The sequence below is a fragment of the Pteropus alecto genome, unplaced genomic scaffold (genome assembly GCF_000325575.1).
Source record: "Pteropus alecto unplaced genomic scaffold, ASM32557v1 scaffold16, whole genome shotgun sequence".
Taxonomy (NCBI): domain Eukaryota; kingdom Metazoa; phylum Chordata; class Mammalia; order Chiroptera; family Pteropodidae; genus Pteropus; species Pteropus alecto.
Window position 1 is genome coordinate 4,922,847 of NW_006438867.1, and position 8,321 is coordinate 4,931,167.

General features: G+C 40.7%; 1 pseudogene; it reads right to left on the minus strand.

Moving 5' to 3' along the window:
* Positions 1–1,080: 1,080 nt before the first annotated feature.
* On the minus strand, positions 1,081–1,196 carry LOC112482926 (annotated as a pseudogene).
* Positions 1,197–8,321: the final 7,125 nt, after the last annotated feature.

Consider the following 8,321-nt stretch of genomic DNA (forward strand, 5'->3'; position numbering starts at 1 on the left):
TCTTCATATCTGCCAAGAAGCTCAGCTTTCACTTTGGGACCCCCATCCGCACCCCTCTCACTCCATCCCCAATGCTAGAGGCCTCTTTTAGGGACGATGGCAGTGCAGTTTTGACAGAGACACTCTAACATTACTAGATATCCCAGAAGAATAAACTCTGGGGGAAAGAACACTGGCATCAAATTGAACCTCGATTTATACATCACAGCAATCTTTGATGGCTATAAACCTGACGTACGAATAGAATATTTTATAGCCTGTCACTACATTTAAAGTGCTTTTTAATAGACTATGTGATTTAGAAATATAAAAGTGCATTTTAATCGCTCACAAATGAGTTTTTAAAGTATTTAGAGTAACAGGAATATAAAATGCAAGTGATTAGATATATTATGCTGCTAAAACTAATAATTTCAATGACAATAACTATATAAAGAATAATAAGACAAAATACCACAAACTGTGGATGAAGCCTGTTTTATTACTTTCAAGTTATATGTTGCAAAGGCACATTGCCACCTTTTATGTTCAATAGTATCGTTACGGACGGCATGGGATCACGCGGTTGTGTGTGACAGAGAAGATCTGGGATCTACAACCACCTTTGTCACTTCTTCATACACATGATCACCCATTATCATGCAAGGCATTTATAGTTCTGATTTTACTCAGCGTAAACCATGCTTTGTCTGGTTTCTTCGTTGTCTTACCAGCACCCTGTGTCTATCTGCTTCCGTTTCATCTGAGCAGAGAAAGAGTTTGGGGTGAGCATTTAGGGGACCTTTCGCAGCATTTTTTATCTTGCTCTTGCCCTATCTCAGGTCATCAAAGTCCTTAAAATGCACTTTTATATTTCTAAATCACAAAGCCCTACTGCAAGTCCTTGTCTCAAGTTCAAAATGAGTGAACCAGTGAAATTGCAAGATCATGAGCCTTCGTTGCGTCCTGGCTATTGGATGTTGATAACATCCAATACTAGACTACTAGAATAATGTCAATATCCAGTGGAATTATGTCATGTTACAAGCAAGACTGAGACAACAATTTTCCTTTTTTTTTAAAATTATTTGTTATTATTTACACCTACAGCACCTGGTCTTCCTAGGTAGTCTCCCATCCAAGCACTAACCAGGCCCGACCCTGCTTAGCTTCTGAGATCAGACATCAGGCTTGTTCAGGGTGGCATGGTCATAGACCATGGGCTGTGGCTCCACTGGGGCACGAACCCAGGACCTTCTGTGTGTAAAGCAGACGTGCTAACCGCTACACTATGGAACCACGTCTGACGACAATTTTCACAAATGCCTCTAAAGAAGATTATAGGGAGCTGTGAAAATGTTTGACACGGAGACTCCTCTTAGTCTAGGACCTCCAGGAAGCTTCCTTGAGGAAAGGACATCTAATCTGACATGAGGTGAATAAATTATCCTGTATGGAGGAGAAGAATATTCTAAGCTCCTAAGCAAAAAGGAACATGTCACGTTTGAGGATTCCAGAGATTAGCAGGGCTGAAGAGAGGAGGGGGAGAGGGTTGAGCTAGAACAAGAGAGGTTCAGATGTTGCAGGGTGATAATTAGGGGCAATCGTGGATCAATTGAGGATAAGTTGTATAGGGAGAGTGAGGAAGAGGAGGAGTTTTCTACTTACACACCTAGAAGGATGGTCGTGAGAGGAAAGCTGAGTTGCTGGGGGTGGAAGGAAGAGATAAATTTGGGTTTACTGAGGTTGGAGGACCTGTTAAATAGACAAGTATCTATGTGTAGCAAACCACTAGCTTTGGGCTCAGAAGAAAGATCTGAACCGGGATTATAAATTTTATGGTAATAAAAGATGTGATATGAAGCCATCAGAGTAGATGAGTTTACAAAAAGGGGGGCCTCTGACACAGAGCACTGAACGATATAAATTCCCTTCTCTTTGGTCCTGTGCCTCGTTCTTTTACCCTGATATAATGGTTTTGATTCATTTCCTTCTCTTGTTTCTCTTTCTTCCTCTCCTTACCCTAAAGTAACTCAAACACTTTGTCAAAGAGGAAGTTCTACTTCTATACTTCCGATGAAGCACTCTGTGTCACACGATTCACCCCTCAGAATAGTCAGTGACCTAGGCTTCTACTCTGCTATTCTAACTGGGCGAATGTATCGATACCCAACTCAGTCGCGCCAGTACATTTCAACCAGTACTTACTGAGTGTCGCTTGCATCCCATGCTAGAAATGCTGCAAGACATCATACAAGCATACGATGCTATCTCTTTCCTCAAGAAGTCTTTTGCAAGGAGGCAACATATTATGCATAATGTTCCTGTTGCCACTTTTCCTGCTGCTTCTGCCGGTGGCTTCCATTTCTTAAGCACCTTAGATATACAGCGCTAGGCAGCTGGCCTATCTCCCCACATGAAAGCTTTATTTTGTGCAAGGTATTATTATGATTGTTCAATTTTACAAATGAGGAAAACCATACTTCAAAGAGGTTAAGCAAACTGCTAAGAATGACACAGCTTATCAGTGTCCAAACCGGGGTGTGAATCCTGATCCGCCTGACACCACAGCTCACGATCTTTCCGTGTCTCGGTGGAACACAAAATGAATAAAAGACCATATCGGTATTCCACAATTAAAATAAATTAATGTGCTACTTGTACATATGGTTTAAAAATTTTAACTATAAAACAAAACAAAATCAGTTTCTAAAAGGGTAAAATTGACTCAACGTGTCAGAATAAATGGGACACTATGAATGGAAGAAGTCAAGGTGTGTTAGTTACTGAGCAGACAGTCGTGCCAGGGACGCTCAGGAAGGAGTGAGGACACCTGCTGAGAACCAAAGGCACAGTGAAGGCCACACGAAGGAGCAGGAGCGGGGCTCGATGGTCTGGAAGAATATTTTATGCAAGTGACTGTTTACAACAAGCAATGCAGCCTTACAACTGCTTAAGCTAGAAATGTTTCCCTAGGGATTAGATGTGCAGATTTCCAGGGTCTTTTGTCACCTCAGCCTTCACTAAAGCAAATTTTCACTTAAATGCTTCAATGTCAAGTTGGGTGGCATCAGCCTGCTGCATTCCAATAGCTCCAAGCTGCCCTGATGCTGCCTCTCAGCTATATAAGCACGATTAGGTGCTCAGGGCTCAAAATTAGAGCTCACCTAGCTTTACCAGTAACATATTATTTGTTTTGAGTTCCTGCCTCTAGCACTGGAATAGCGCAGCCTTTAGCATGATTTCAAGTGTCCATTTAGAGCCCTGCTGAGTGTGCTTGACTTTCATCACGGCTGCAACTGTGTTCTCTCCCGCGAATCGAGTTGATTAATAACGAGATTGCCTCCCGCCGGCATCACGCATTTCGTCTAGAAAAGATCCAGCTTTCTTTTGCTGGAGTGATGGGCTGTGTCGACAGCAGGGGCAGAAAGAGAGGTCAGAGTTAGCATTTGAGTTTGGGCTGTGCAGAGGGAAATATGAGGAATGAAATCCGTCCTATAAAACGGTTCTGCAAGCTCCTGGCACAGGGCTGACTTCGAGGGTGGGGCTGCGATCACACTTTCCCTGTCCAGCCTCACAGGCACCATTTTATGGGCGAGCCTCCTGGAAACTGCTGATATTGTTAGTGGGTGTGGTTCTAGGCACTTTTCCCGCCTTTCTTCTGAAAACAAGCAGGCTATTCTTCTACACGAGAATTTTCAATCCGTACTCCACGGAAGGTAGCCATGGATCTGTGGCCTGTTTCAGAAGTGGAGTTCAGGCTATGGGAGTTTTTGTAAAGGATTCTTTTTGCTCCACAATTTACCCTGAGAGTAAGGATGCTCTGTTAACATTTTCTCCTAATGTCCACGTCACCATGTCCTGCGACACTGATGCCTACCTCAGAGCACTGCAGGAGTGTGAGTTAAAAGGGGTTGCTATATATATCAACCACATTTATCATCTCTGCCTCCAACATAGGCTCCCAATTTACCACGTAGTCAAAATATTTAAATCTGAAAGGTTTGATCTTTAGGAATTTTTTGGTTTGTTTGTTTGTTTGTTTGTCTGTTTTTGAAAATTGACCTTAGGTGTGGAGAAAAGTACGTCATACCTTCTGGGCCACAACAGAGGAGGCTGGCTTATCTCTAGCAAACTCCCCGATGATCCTGATGTCCTTAGAAACTATGCGAGCATTTAAAGAATGTCGTAGATATTAATTCACTAGTCAAACTACAGAGAATTTAGGGCTCCGCTACCTTCGCCTCAATTTGTTTTCAGAGTTCTAGCCACTGGTTGAATCAAACAATTCATTAATACATTCGTTCATTCATCCCTACTTAAGATTTCCTTTCTTATTTGTGTTTTACTTGAATTAATTTAAAATCTGTTTAAACACACCGAACCACACTGACTGGGTCATGGAGGCTTTGTGAATACGGAGAGATACCTATATTTGGATTTTGTGGGGAGTACAAAGCAGTTCTCTGCTGAGTAGGGACAGCATTGGAATAAGATAAGATTTCAGTGAAAGTCTCATGGAAGGGAGAAGAAGGTTTGAGGCAACTGTGAAGTCCCCGTTTTGTCCCAGATGCGTGTCCTTTGGTGGGGCGTCACCCTGAATGCAGGGCTCAGGGAAGGGGCAGAACCTCTCTATGTGGTGGAACTAGTAGTCGTTAGAAAGAGAAGTCAAGCGATTGCAACTAGCAGAACACTGAATAGTCCTTGGGGGTTCTCGAGAGTGTCTTTGCTTGAAGCAAAGAAGAGCATTCGTCAACTGATACTTGCTGAATGCCCAAGTTCATGATTAACACTTTAAAGACATTGCAAATGTCTTTAAAATAGTGATGTGCCCATCATAACCACAAATACACTGTTTTTGTAAATCAGATTATAATCAGTTGGAATATACCATATAAGAAATGTTATCCAAAAAATAGAAATATCGCCCAAGCAAATATGCCATTTGTATGATCTTTTCACCAGAAGGGACATGGCCAATGGAGGAAGACTTTTTTCTTATGACTCATAGAGTCTTTATTCAAAGTCACAATCTCGGCACAATAAACGTTTACTCTAAAGACTGAATCAAAAAGAGTAAACAAACTTAGAAGACAAAACCTACCTTTTACCACTAAACCTTCTGCAGGGCTTTCTGGGTAATTTTCTGCGTGGCCCAGAGCAGCTCTGAAGTTTGCTGCTTCTTAATCCTGCAAGTTTTCATCCAATCATCATGCGTAAGTTGTAAGGCCTCAGACTCAATTTTCCACATGAGTTCATGGGCAAAGAATTGCTAACTTGTTATACTAATCTTGACATTTCGAATTGAAAATTGAAAACAATTTTCCTTAATTAATCATGTTGTTTCTGGTGAAAAGATCAGACATGAGTAGCATGTTTGGTTGGGCAATATTTCTATTTTGGTGTCTTTTAAGTATAGTCCTTTAGGTGCAAGTTGTTATTCATATATTAATCTCTCAGCTTGCCCCATAGAGAAATTAAATATAAATAAATAAAACTCTACATCTCTACTTGGGAAATAAAGATTTTGCTCATAATAGAACTATTTTATTCATATTATCCATGCTAGAACTACTATGAGAGAAGTTTTGTGAAAAAAACCCTTTTCTCCCTTTAACAGGCAAATACATTATTCAAAAGCTATATGTCTCCAAATAAGGGAGAACCTTTAGAGAAAGTGTTAAATCATCAATAATATTAAATGTGCATTTACCTTCAAGTATCTTGAAATTAAAATGGACTGTACTGTTTCCTTTTAAGATATTTACTAAAAGCATTGTGCTTGCCTAGGCCTTTATTAAATATATTTATTTCTGCTTTTCCCTTTCCCAACCACCTTTTAGAATACACACACTCGCACACAGTATATTTTTATATCTAAAGTATATATTAGATTATATAGATTTAATATAATAATTATATATATAGATTTCGTAGGAGAAAATTGGAGGCTGGTGGTGAACAGAAGAGTTTCTCATGGAGCCAGGAGCCAGTATGCCCTTCGACAGGGAAAACAGAGGCCTACTTGCCACATGCCGGGCCTCTGCTCCTCACTCAAGCTTTTGTCCTGCTAGAGATACATTCTCCCAGGAACGCAACACAAGGTGGTGCTGTTGCATTTGTGCTAAAGTAGCCGTAACCCCAGCCTTTTAGGCTATCTGCAGATTCGATCTCAAAGTATAAAGAGCCAAAGGCACAGAGGGACAGGTTTTTGCATATGGAAGTGTTTTGCATATGTCAGTGTTCAAAGAAGAAAAGCTAAGTGGAAAGAAGGAGCAGGAAGGTCTATTTCTTCCATTTGCGAAGCTTCTGGAGAAACCGTCTTACAACACGAAGTGAAGGAGTGCAGAAGAGTTCCTTTTGTTACGAAACTGCAGACAGAATATGAGGTTTGGAAGAGATGTTACGATGAGATCTGAAGCATTTCCCTGTTTTCAAACAGGATTTCGTTTATTACTTTATCAGCCAGTTAAGCTTTGCTCTTGGTTGCACTGTGTCCTAGGGAAGGAAACGTGGCAAATTCACAATCTCTAGTGTCAGTGGATTGTCCCTCCTCCCCCTCAGAGTTCACATGCATTGGGGACAGAAGTGAGTTCGTCAGCAGCGGCCCAGAGACAAGCATAACAGGACCAGAAGTCAGAGAGCTTGGCCTCCCCTCTCTCCCCCGACCCTGGACAAGGCAGGCGTCAGTTCCACGGGTCCAAAGTGAACAGGCTGCACTAGCATCCATGGTTTCCACAAATAGCGGGATCACAGAATCACCGAGGAATGCAGATTCCAAGATCACACCCACAAAATGACTCAGAATATTCAGGGCAGGGCCTCGAACCTGCACACACACACACAGAGGACTGGATGTTTTTTCCCCTTGGAAAACTCTTTTCCTGTCTGAAGACAAGGAAACTAGCTATTCTCCCTTATTTTTTCACAGGCAGGCAGCCAAGCGCGGGTCTAATGACTCCTGAGTAGGTACCAACTGATTAAATAAGTATTAAAACCCATCCGGCTTTAAAACAAAAGCCCTTGAAAAATAAAAGTAAATTATCCCAGGTTCAAAGTGGTTCCCTCTTGAATTGTATTCCCAGCCCTTTGAACAATATGTCGTGTATAGATCTAAAATCAAATGTTTTCTAAATTTTTCATACCTGTGAAATTGGGAGGTCCAGAACCATTACTACACTAGAGGAAAAAAAATCTAATAATAGTGTATGCGTTTAGTCTGCTTCCTACATGATACTTTATCTTCCTATAATTATAACTATGAATTGTTGACAATTATAAAAATAGTATTTTGACCAGTTCAGATTTTATTTTTAGAAAACAAGAAAGTTAAGAAGCTGGTCAAGTACCTGGACAATACATAAGTTTATAAGTCACACACATTCTGGCAAATTCAGCTGTATAGTGGTCACTCAGGGAAAGTCCTCTAGAAAAATATGGCTTTCTGACTCTTAGATTTTGTCTGGTTTAACAAAGCAAAATGCAATAATAATACAATTCAGGTCATTCACACCCCAAAAGCCTCATCTGAAAGAATCAGTTAATTGAAGCAACATTTGTTTACTCTAGCGTATAGTATTGAGGTAATTAATCCTGTTTTCCATTTTCCCTTGCTAATATTATATGACCTCAATGTTATTTTCTAAGTAAATCGGTTAAGAGACTTGGCTTGCATACGTAATTCTTGCAAATGGTTAAATTATCGCAGCACACAGAAGCCTTCACACTCCTCTCAAACCATGGTCTTCATGTCACTTTCAAATATTTGGTTCTTGTTACTCGCAGTTTAAAAGCCATTTACAGGTCTAATTAATTCCTTCCACAGCAATCTAAAGATTGTGTCCAACCCCATGGATTGAATACATAAAATGATGCCTGGGACCAAAATTAGCATCCAGTTAAATGTTAAGGTAAGTCAAGGTCAGAGCTAAGCTCCACTAAATGCCTTTTAGGTAATGTGTCCGTTAGACCTTTCAAACCACCTTTCAAAATTTCGCCCAGCTGCCACTGCTTATTAGTCACAGATTTCCACGTTTCTCTGTTACTCAGTCACTATGTTCCAGATTATCTTCTCTCTGTCTTGTGATTCTCTGTATAATGACTTCCCCCGATTTTTCACGAGCGTGTGTCATCTTTTCAGGGTGGTATGAATGCATCTGTTCCGTTTTTGAGAAGGACACCAGAATGACTCCACAGTGAACACAAATAGCCTGTGTCCTCTGGAGTCCTGGGAACCATTTGGGAAGAATGTCTGTCATGGAATCATTATCATTTGCCATCTCCTCTCAAAAAAAAAAAAAAAAAAAAAACCAAAACCAAAAAACAAATAAACCTGGGAAAAA